The sequence below is a fragment of the Haliotis rufescens genome, unplaced genomic scaffold, assembly GCF_023055435.1.
Source record: "Haliotis rufescens isolate VD_foot unplaced genomic scaffold, xgHalRufe1.0.p SCAF_14, whole genome shotgun sequence".
NCBI classification, from domain to species: domain Eukaryota; kingdom Metazoa; phylum Mollusca; class Gastropoda; order Lepetellida; family Haliotidae; genus Haliotis; species Haliotis rufescens.
Window position 1 is genome coordinate 34695222 of NW_025963824.1, and position 12603 is coordinate 34707824.

Sequence of the window (12603 nt, forward strand, 5' to 3'; positions counted from 1 at the left end):
CACATCACACACACACACACCTCACACACACACACACACACACCTCACACACACACACACACCTCACACACACACACACACACACCTCACACACACACGTACGCACGCACGCACGCACGCACGCACGCACACACACACACACACACCTCACACACACATACACACACACACACACACGTACGCACGCACGCACGCACGCACGCATACACACACACACACACACACACACACACACACCTCACACACACACACACACACACACACCTCACACACACACACCTCAATCCGCCTGCTATGTTATTCCCAGCGAGAGAGAAGTACATATATTATTGCACAAGTATCCTGCCTAGTTATTGTTACCATCAAAACAATATAATCGTGTACGCTTTATCCTGCTAAGTAAACAATGGACTTTCTTAAGTCTAAGTTAACACGAGCTACTATTGGATTTCATTCATTAGGGTTGCATACGTAATTTATTAATGCAGAACTAACTAACTGAAACATGATCAAAGCTCAAGTATTCCTGTAGCAACCCTACCTGTATGCACGGTCCATATGGTAAACATAGTTGTTGGTGCGACGAGTGACGAGACCACATTGTACATTACTGGAAATATCTCACGGGTAGAGTTCAATATATGTTTTTTTATTTTTGTTTGTTCGTCTGTTTGTTGTTTAACCCCGCATAGATTGGAACGGACGATCCAGTGATTGATATTGTGAAGTATATGTTTATTTAGCGCCGCACTCAGCAATATTCTGGGCATATTATTATGATGGCGGCCCAGTTAGGACTCATCTGTGTTGTTGAAGAACGATACTAGTACAAATGTAGAGAATAACACATTAGTCACACCATTTGATGTATCAGTCAACATAATGACCAACATGACATCGACAACTTGCTAACCACAATTTCTTTGAATCTCCAGGAAGCAAGATGATGAGGATGATGTACAAATGTAGAGAATAACACATTAGTCACTCCATTTGATGTATCAGTCAACATAATGACCAACATGACATCGACAACTTGCTAACCACACTTTCTTTGAATCTCCAGGAAGCAAGATGATGATGTCGAGGAGTACTCCCTGGAAGCTGGTCATCATGCTGTTATCGACTGCCACTGCAAGTCTTCCTGTCCGAGACGAGATACAAACAGTCCTCTACCACAGGACCACGGCGGGCATGAAGAGTTCTGCAAAAGGGGCGATAATTTACCATACTCCATCCCGTCTGTCCTGTGCTGTCAAGGTGACTTCACGTGGAGCACGGGGACATGCTTACGTTGTTGCTGCCAAGAGTTGCCATGTTGTGACGTCCACCACACCGGACTCAAACACAGACTCGCCTGTCTACTGGGCAGCTAATGAAATAAAGGTGGGTTTTGAATGCCATGAAATGTTGGAGTTCCACATTGATAGCAGCTATTTGAAATTTGAGGATAGGTGAGACAAGAAGCAGGTTTGTTTGTTTGTTTGTTTAACGCCGCAATATTCCAGCTACATGACGGCGATCTGTAAATAATCGAGTCTCGACCAGACAATCCAGTGATTGACATCATGAGCATCGATCCACGCAAATAGGATACGATGACATGCATCAACCAAATCAGCGAGCCTGACCACCCGATCCCGTTAGTCGCCTCTTACAACACGCATAGTCGCCTTGCTACAGCAAGCATGGGTTTTTGAAGACCTATTCCACCCCGGATCTTCACTGGTCGAAATGAATAGTCTAAGCTAAATGATATCTTGAGGGGCGGTCGGGTAGCCTAGTGGTTAAAGCGTTCGCTCGTCACGCCGAAGACCCGGGTTTGATTCCCGACATGGGTACAATGTGTGAAGCCCATTTCTGGTGTCCCCCGCCGTGATATTGCTGGAATATTGCTAAAAGCGGCGTAAAACCAAACTCACTCACTCACTCACTCTACATCTTGTGGTACACATTCTCTCGTGAAAAAGTCTCGGAGAAGTGACATAACTACTGTTGTGACTCTGTGATTCCACATGAAAAGAATCGTAAAAAATACCACCTCTGGATACGTGAGTGAGTGAGTGAGTTGGGGTTAACGCCGCTATTAGTGATGACGTCGGGGGAAACATAAAAGTGACAAAACCCTTTCCTTTATAATAAGAACTCCAACTACTTCAAGTCCCGTTAATCCGACACGGTTGGTTGCATATGATTATGTCGGATTAACGGGTATGTCTGATGAACGAAATTAAGTGGTATCAACGTTCGTGATCGAAAATCGGACAACTACACTAGAGATAACGATACAAACACGTAATAAAAAAGGAAAAGGAAATATTCATATTGTTGTGACACATTGTTAGCAGAATGTGTTTTCTGATCACGCAACCTAGAAAAGCTAAACACAAAACTACTGTTACGGGCTCTATGACTGAATCACTTTTAAAAGCATACTCTGGAATGGAAGTCGCCAGTTTGAAATTAGTTCCGCAATTCTTAAGAAAGCTGCTTTCTTAGTGGCGAATGTCGACTTCCTGTTTGTCCTTTTATTGGTCGGTCAAAGTTCGCGAAAGGTCGTTCTTACGTTACTTGTAATGGGATATACTCAGTGAAAGCGAGAACGTGTATCTGATTTTAATGAGACTGAGGTAATCTAAGCAAGAATTGACTGATCACTGTTTTTTAGTGAGTGAGTGAGTGAGTGAGTGAGTTGGGTTTAACGCCGCTTTCAACAGTATTGCAGTCATATCACGGCGAGTCAGCTTAATGTGGGAGAAAGTCGGAAGTGATGTAGGTCTCAGACGTTTACCACTTCGGTGAAACCCACGAGCACGGGTATGGTGCTGACAAACCTAGAAACATAATTGTCCCTTGGGCACGCCAGAAACCTATGATTGTGGGTTGGAATCCCGGGTCGCCCCGATTATTTTTCTAGGTTTGTTTGCACCATACACGTGCTCGTGGGTTTCACCGACGTTTTACACGTCTAAGACCTGCATCACTTCGGGCTTTCCTTCCACATTAAGCTGACACGCCGTGATATAACTGGAGTACTGTTAAGGGGGCATTAAACACAGCTCACTCACTCACTCATCAGAACGTTTTCACTGACTCTCATGTGGAGCTTTACTTACAGGACAATGCAGTTCTTGTTTCTATTTGTTAGGATGTCAGAACACAGAGGAAGGCCGAGGACAGTGAATCAGGTTGGTATTCGGAAATATAATACAGGCTTTGGTGGTGGGGATTAAGGAGATTATTGTATTATATGTTTGCTTAATCCCGCTATTTTGTATCTATATGTATTCCTCTTGTCTGTGGGGCGGTCGGGTAGCCTAGTGGTTTAAGTGTTCGGGTTCGGGGTCGATTCCCGACATGGGAACATTGTGTGCAGCCCTTTTCTGGTGTCCCCCGCCGTGATGTTGCTGCAATATTGCTAAGAGTGGCGTAAATACATACTCACTCACCCCACCTGTCTGTATGTCGACAAACAGGGTAGTATGAACGAGTGAGTGATTGCATCAGCATCGATTCACTCAATTCAGATTCAATGACATGCATCAACCATTTTAGTGGGGGTCCATATTAAACTCCCGGATGGTGTTTCAGTGGGCTCGCTGACTCGCTAATGCATGTCATTGTATCCCAATTGCGTGGATCGATGCTCATGATGTCAATCACTGGATTGTCTGGTCCAGACTCGACCGCCGTCATATAGCTGGAATGTTACTGAGTGCGGCGTTACACAACCAATACTCCAATGGTGGTCGTAAAAGGCGACCGAGTCGGGCAGTCTGTATGCCGAGGGCTGCGACCCTATGTCGGTAGAGGAAGGGAGTCTGGTGGTTGATCACGGCGACCACTATTTCGCACAATATTTTAGTTTCTAAAAATTTATTTATTCAAAGTGTCTTATATATATGTATCAATCTATAAAACTTGCTTAGAGACCTATGCCCAGAAGGCGGTGGCTCATGGGCCAATCTGGTGATGCTGACCTCCAAATTCTGTACGTCACCAATTAATTGACATGGTCCGAACAAGCCTGGCCCTTAATTTGGTAGATAGTTATTGCTGTTCGCGTCAAATGTTCTGGAGTAAACCATCCCTTTATCCTCGGTCTTTGCAGCTTGGAGATCCGCTGCAGCATAAGGCTGCCCTTGTTGACACTCCGTGTTGGGTGGGGAAAAGGGGTGCTGACTCGTTTCTCTTTTGACATGGCTTTCCAACACCCTGGTAAAAAGATGACATATAGAGACTGACGAAAATACAACGGCCACTCGATCCGACTATTGGCCACGTTTCTAAGTGATCGAAGCTAGTAATAGTAGCCTAGTGGTTAAAGCGTTCGCTCGTCACGCCGAAGACCCGGGTTCGATTCCCGACATGGGTACAATGTGTGAAGCCCATTTCTGGTGTCCCCCGCCCTGATATTGCTGGAATATTGCTAAAAGCGGCGTAAAACCATACTCACTCACAAACTCGTTCACTTATTATTGGCGTCAACATTTTATTGTATTAACACGAATACTTAGGAAATAAACGAGACTTATTCTGGGAGACGAATGTTCGTGTTTACCTACAAGGACAGCAGGTAGCAACAGCAGCGGAACCACAATTAGTCGAATGACGTCAACAATCTTCAGCTATGACGTCGTTTCTAGTGTGACGTCATTCCGACCTGACGTGACAATAAGATTCGAATGACATCAACAATGCGGAAACAATACACTGTTGTCTCGTGATGTGATATAAACCCTTGGGTATATATGATTTTCTCATGAACCCCGATATATTTGCCTTCGTTGATTAAAACATAAGTTAAACTTTATGTTACGATGAATTTGGCCAATACTCGATTCTGATTGGTTAATCAGAGGCTACCAAATCACAACAACCCCCCTCTGATTCAAACATATGGTTTGACGGCCGCGGAAGCTAAAATTCATATAATAGTACCCTTTGTCATTCATTGTCGGTAGGCATATTTAAATAATTATACCTTCAATTATAGGTTACAAAATGCAAAGTTGCAGTGACTACAATATTCAAAGGATGTGTGGCAATCCATTTCATGCAGGAAACACGATAGATATCTTCAAAGAAAATGTGTTTTTTTTATTTCCCACATTCAACCTCTTAGTAAACAACTTTTGTTTCTGGTGTAGATTTGGAAACTTGATTTGGCAGTTATTGTGGCATGCCCATTCAACACCAAAACATTGTGCTTTAATATGATTGCAAGCAAATTGTTCCCTTTATTTCAGAGCCAATAATTGACAAGATTATCCCACCCACAGAGGATACCGACCTGGTTCTAGTGACAACTGGCGGCTATTTGTATTACGTGTCTACCAAAACCCAAGAAGTAGTATTCCAAACTCGCTTCAATGCGAAGCATGCTATCAAAGCTTACTATGATGGCGATGCTGAGAAACCCTTGATTGTGTGTACACCCAGCCAGAGAATATCCATTTCAGTCGAGGACGGGAAAATTATCAAAAAGCCACATCAATACAATTGTAAGTAATATCTATTTTACCATTATGTGAGAGCATGTTTTGTTACAATCGAAGAACTGCTTGCATCGTTTGTCAACTGTGTTTGGGGCACAACGAAAAACGACTTTTAAGCGACATTATTTGTATTCCGATAGTACAAAAATGTGTTCATGTCCTGGAATTATGCGGGGTCCATTTATAGCTGAAAATATTATATGAGGGAAGCTTATGGATACAGATGACCGCCTCTTTATGTTATCGGCTCTGTTTATTACAAATCAATCTTTAGCAACCAATGCTTACCGTGAAAGGCGACTATGCTTGCAAGAGGCGACTAACGGGATCAGGCTCGTTGATTTAGTTGATGCATGTCATCGTATTCCAGTTGTGTGGATCAATGCTCATGATGTCAATCACTACATTGTCTGGACTCGATTATTTACAGACCGCGGTCATATGGCTGGAATATTGATGATAGCTGCGTTAAACAACAACCAACCAACCAATGTTAAAGACGTCAATTAATTGTAAAAGCTTTAGAGAGTGAGTGAGTGAATATGGTTTTACGCCGCTTTTAGCAATATTCCAGCAATATCACGGCGGGGGACACCAGAAATGGGCTTCACACATTGTACCCATGTCGGGAATCGAACCCGGGCCGGATGCGTGACGAGCGAACGCTTTAACCACTTGGCTACACGACCGCCCCTGAAAAAGCTTTAAAAACATATAACAAATCAAAGGCATATCAGTTGCAGATGTTGTTGATTTGGTGTCCGCTGGTGGTGTCACAGCGATCCTCAGAAACAAGCACTTAGAACTACTGGAGGGTGACAAGCGAACTACCGTGACTATACAACAGGCACGGCCAGAGATGATGTACATCTCCGAATACAAAAAGTACGTAAGTGTACATGCTGCCCAATGTATGTGTACATGGATGCCCAATGTATGTGTACATGCTGCCCAATGTAAGTGTACATGGATGCCCAATGTAAGTGTACATGGATGCCCAACGCATATGTACATGGATGTCCAATGTAAGTGTACATGGATGCCCAATGTAAGTGTACATGGATGCCCAGTGTAAGTGTACATGGATGCCCAATGTAAGTGTACATGGATGCCCAATGTAAGTGTACATGGATGCCCAATGTAAGTGTACATGCTGTCCAATGTAAGTGTACATGGATGCCCAATCTAAGTGTACATGGATGCCCCATGTAAGTGTACATGGATGCCCAATGTAAGTGTACATGCTGTCCAATGTATGTGTTCATGCTGCCCAATGTAAGTGTACATGCTGCCCAATGTAAGTGTACATGGATGCCCAATGTAAGTGTACATGGATGCCCAATGTAAGTGTACATGGATGCCCAATGTATGTGTTCATGCTGCCCAATGTAAGTGTACATGGATGCCCAATGTAAGTGTACATGGATGCCCAATGTAAGTTTTAATGGATGCCCAATGTAAGTGTACATGGATGCCCAATGTAAGTGTTCATGGATGCCCAATGTAAGTGTTCATGGATGCCCAATGTAAGTGTACATGGATGCCCAATGTATGTGTACATGGATGCCCAATGTAAGTGTACATGGATGCCCAATGTATGTGTACATGGATGCCCAATGTAAGTGTACATGGATGTCCAATGTAAGTGTACATGGATGCCCAATGTAAGTGTACATGCTGCCCAATGTAAGTGTACATGGATGCCCAATGTAAGTGTACATGGATGCCCAATGTATGTGTACATGGATGCCCAATGTAAGTGTACATGGATGTCCAATGTAAGTGTACATGGATGCCCAATGTATGTGTATATGGATGCCCAATGTATGTGTATATGGATGCCCAATGTAAGTGTACATGGATGCCCAATGTAAGTGTACATGGATGTCCAATGTAAGTGTACATGGATGCCCAATGTAAGTGTACATGGATGCCCAATGTAAGTGTACATGGGTGTCCAATGTAAGTGTACATGGATGCCCAATGTATGTGTACATGGGTGTCCAATGTAAGTGTACATGGATGCCCAATGTAAGTGTACATGGATGCCCAATGTAAGTGTACATGGATGCCCAATGTATGTATATTTGGATGCCCAATGTAAGTGTACATGGATACCCAATGTATGTGTACATGGGTGTCCAATGTATGTGTATATGGATGCCCAATGTAAGTGTACATGGATGCCGAATGTAAGTGTACATGGATGCCCAATGTAAGTTTACATGGATGCCGAATGTAAGTGTTCATGGATGCCAAATGTAAGTACAATGACACGGATGCCAAATGTTTCTTCTCTTCTGTTTCTTGTTTATTGCTGCATTCAGCAAATTCCAGAATGCGACGGCTCGCTGTTCGTAATAGAACAGTCCAGTGACTGACATCAACAGCATCGATTACCGCAATTTGGATACAATATCGCCAATACAAGCGACCAATCCCTGCTGTATTCCGTGGCTAAAATAATCAAAATTCCAAAAAAAGATTCCTTTCCGTAGTATTCCACCTGACCGCCGTCGTATAGCGGGAATATTGCTGAGTTTGGCGTAAAACCCCAAACACACTGTGATGTCACAATGGTCTGTTCTAGGTCTGTCTTCTGGAGCAGTGTACAGAATGACCAAATATTAATTACAGAGACCTTTTTCTCTGGGAAAGAAGGAAGCGTATATCATCCAACAGATATTATTATTAACAGTTTTGCATTCAGAGATCAAGGTAAGACTTACAATTTCACTATCTAACGTGATGAGAAAATATGACAATGGCAGACTCCTTCCCCTGAGGCTTCATCCTTGTTGTGGGGAGACAGACACTTTGAAATATTAAAAGAAAATAGTTTGTTCCAGAAAATAATAGAAATATATAATTTTGCCCCAGGTTTCAAAAAATGAGAAAAATTTGTTCGTTGGTTATCTTGGGTGTCCTGACAAAAAAGGTGTTGTGAAGAAGATAACAGCCGAAAATATATGTCTCCAAAGAGCCTCCCCCTGCCACTGGTATTTTATTATTATATGCTCGCTCCCTGCAGATACTGTATTCATATACACTCTTCAAAAAGAGAAACGAATAGGTGTTTTGAGAATTCCAATTAGATTTTTTTTTCCAGCAATCGTCATAAAGACAATTCTTATGTTTGATTCCCGTTAATCATGTCATGTTTGTTGTGCATTGTGCGCTAACACATCTCAAAATATTGTTTTGTAAACGTTTATCAACAAAAATGCAAAGGATGCACGGAAATTGCTTTCAGAAAAAGTCTTCAGCACAATGCACGTGCAAAATGTTGGAAACAAGAGTAGAGACACTGACTATAAAAGACCGTAGAAAATTCATCAGTTCATTACGAATTTTCTGAATTCTTCTGCCAAGATTAACTGCAGCTGACCGAAATATCGCCATTCGACGTTTGGAAGCAGGGGTGTCCCAGTCTGCCGTTGCATGACACTTCCACGTTCACCAAAGCACCATATCTCGACTATAAGATCGACATACCCGCACTAATTCGACTCAAGGTCACCCCAGAAGTGGAAGACCAAGAGTGACAATCCCTGCTCAGGATCGGTACATCCGGTTGCATCACCTTCGGAATCGATTTGCTACAGCAACAGAAACTGCAGGACAAGTGCCTGGTATTCGAAGAACTTCCGACCAAAGCATAAAAAAATCGTCTAAGGGAAGTCGGAATTCGAGCGAGACGACCAAAAGTTTGACCTGTATTGCGACGTCTTCACCGTCAACGACGCGTCCAGTGGTGCAAAAGAGTACAGGCATGGGATCTCAGGAACTGGTGACGTGTTTGGTTCAGCGATGAGTCACGTTTTCTTCTTCAACGACGGGATGGAAGACAACGTGTATACCGACGTCGACATGAACGTTTTGCGCCGAACTCCGTTCGATAGGTGGACCGATTTGGTGGAGGGAGTGTCATGGTGTGGGGAGCCATATCCTACACGGGTAGATCACAGTTAGTGGTTGTCTAGGGCAAGCTTACAGCAAACCGATACATAGACCAAATTCTACGTCCTCACCTCCTCCAAACGTTGGACCGCCAGAGGGAGCTGTTCCAACATGACAACGCTCGGCCCAACACAACACGTGCAACAGTTAATGTCCTTGCTAATGAGAACATCAATGTCCTTCCATGGCCGTCCAAAACGCCTGACCTCAACCCGATTTAACATTTGTGGGACGAACTTGATCGACGCGTCCGTCAACGTCACCAGCGTCCCCACACACTGGAACAACTCGCCAACGCCTTACGGGAGGAATAGCGAAGAATTCCCCACGAAACAATCCGACGACTTGTGCGATCTGTGCCAAGGAGGTGTCGAGCAGTGACGGCTATAAGAGGTGGTGTGACCAGGTACTGACCATGACGCCCCCTTGTGGTTACACATGAGCAATGACTGAACTGAGTAAATGCTGACAATGACGACGATGCTTTTGTCGGTCACTGTGTCTAATTTCATTTGATTGTGTTCAGACAATATTGCAATGAGTGTATTTCTTAGCTTATCACCAGTCCCGAAGTGAAAAGGAATATAAATATGGTGGCTGTCGATCAGTCCGTCACATTTCGTTTCCTGTGCATAATTCGGAAATCAACTGACATATTATGAAACTTTACATACAACGCATACTGACCTGGTGCATTTTGACATTTTGGTATTTCTAAAAAAAAGTGTGTTTCTTTGGCAACAAACTACAAATACATGTATAATCCGGGGTAGAATAGGTCTTCAGATACCCATGCTTGTCGTAAAAGGCGACTGTGCTTGTCGTAAAAGGCGACTAACGGGATCGGGTGGTCAGGCTCGCTAACTTGGTTGATGCATGTCATCGTATCCCTACTGCGTTGATCGATGCTCATAATGTCAATCACTGGATTGTCTGACCCAGACCTTATTGTTTACAGACTCCGTCATATTGCTGGAATATTTCTGAGTGCGGCGGTAAACAACAACTTGGTTTTTGAAGTGTTGTACATTGTGTAGATACTTAAAAATATTTGCCTGTTTTCGAATCCACAGGAAGCTCAGTATATACGTGTGGCCTAGAAGGGGTTGTGCAAGTGTTACCGAAAACGCAATACCCAATGCCAGTCCATGGAGAATGTATGGATATTCAGACATCCGGCAATAACATTATAACTCTCCTGGTAAAAGAAGATCAGATGTGGGTATAACCAAGTGACAAGGGTCACCATTACAGTCACCTTAGACCCGTGAAGATCAGGGGTAGAATAGGTCTTAAGCAACCCATGCTTGCCGTATATGGCGGCTATGCTTGTCGTAAGAGGCGACTAACGGGATCGGGTGGTCAGACTCGCCGACTGGGTTGATGCATGTCATTGTATCCCGATTGCGTTGATTGATGCTCATGATGTCAGTCACTGGATTATCAGGTCCAGACTCGATTATTTACAGACCGCCATCATATAGATGGAATATTGCTGAGTGCGGCGTTTAACAACAACCAAACAAACAAACAAACAAACAAACAAACAAAACCATCATACACCTGAACACATCGAAACAACACGCGTTCTTTATGTTGATGTTGACTGAACTCTGGTAGGGCAAGACATGCTTATTCTGGTGTTGTTTGTGATTGCAGTGATCCATTCATTCATTTTAACCACTATATTACTGGAATCTCTTTCCGATAATCGAGACTGATTTATCTCTGCCATTGACCTATATATTTCCGTGATATTTTGGGGAAATGTCTACATTCGAGATTGTTCTAATTTTATAAATTTCTTGATACAATCCATTCCTGATAAGTAGTTTTTACACGAACACCGAATGTGTATCCACGAAATATCGAGGAATAGAGTCACATGGCTTCAAGTCTTTCGTATCCTCGAAACTGCGTGACGCAGAAGTTTCGTATCTCGGTAGTTTCGTATCTTGGTAGTTTTGATCTTTGTAGTTCCGTAATTCAGGGGTTTCGTATCTCGGTAGTTTCTTATCTTGGTAGTTGTTACCTTGGTAGTTTCGTATCTCGGGAGTTTCGTATTTCGGGAGTGATTTTACGCTGGTTATAAGCAGGATTCAAGCAAAATACAAGAAATGGGAATCGAACCCGGTTCTTCGGCGTTACGAGTGAACGATTGTAAAATGGGTATCATCACCGCCCCATTTCCAAAAGAGCGCGGACTTAAGACAGGGGATTTTATTCAAAAATTTAAATTCAGACTGTTAAAACCTTAATGTTGCAGGATGTTTTGGGATTTTTATAAAAAAAAAATATTACGACTCCAAGTTTTAATTAATAAAAATATATCTGATTTTGTAGCTTTGGATGAACATAAAATATCCAGTTTCCATGTCATATAAAACACGCAAATAACGTTGTCATTCTGGACCCTGCAGTGGGAATGGTGCTACACCAGCTGTCCCGGTGGATATATACAGTTCTTTTTTCCAAGTAGTGGCATGTGTATAACGTCAGTGGCTTCTCTTTTGTTTGGGGTTTTCTTTCAGGGTGGTCTGAACTGTTTATTTTGGTGATCAATTTGACACACACAAAAAACGTCAACTTTTGGAAAGCGGCAAACATATATTGACTTATATCTATAGCTAAATACAACTTTCTCTGTTATATTGCATATATTGACTTATATCTATAGCTAAATACAACAACTGTCTCTGTCATATTGCATATATTGATTTATACCTATAACTAAATACAACAACTATCTCTGTCATATTGCATATATTGACTAATACCTATAACTAAAGACAACAACTGTCTCTGTCATATTGGATATATTGACTTATACCTATAGCTAAATACAACAACTATCTCTCTCATACTGCATATATTGACTTATATCTATAACTAAATTCAACAACTGTCTCTGTCATATTGCATACACTGACTTATATCTATAGATAAAGTCAACAAATATCTCCGTCATATTGCATATATTGACTTACTCGTATAACTAAATACAACAACAGTCTCTGTCATATTGCATATATTGACTAACACCTATAACTAAAGACAACAACTGTCTCTGTCATATTGCATATATTGACTTACACCTATAACTAAATACAACAACTATCTCTGTCATATTGCACATATTGACTTA

General features: G+C 42.3%; 1 long non-coding RNA gene across 1 annotated transcript; it reads left to right on the plus strand.

Annotated features, from left to right (window-relative positions):
• Window positions 1-5295: 5295 nt before the first annotated feature.
• On the plus strand, window positions 5296-8135 carry LOC125379172. Its single transcript, XR_007220635.1, has 3 exons — window positions 5296-5504; window positions 6236-6383; window positions 8089-8135. It is a non-coding gene; the product is annotated as an uncharacterized LOC125379172 (long non-coding RNA).
• Window positions 8136-12603: the final 4468 nt, after the last annotated feature.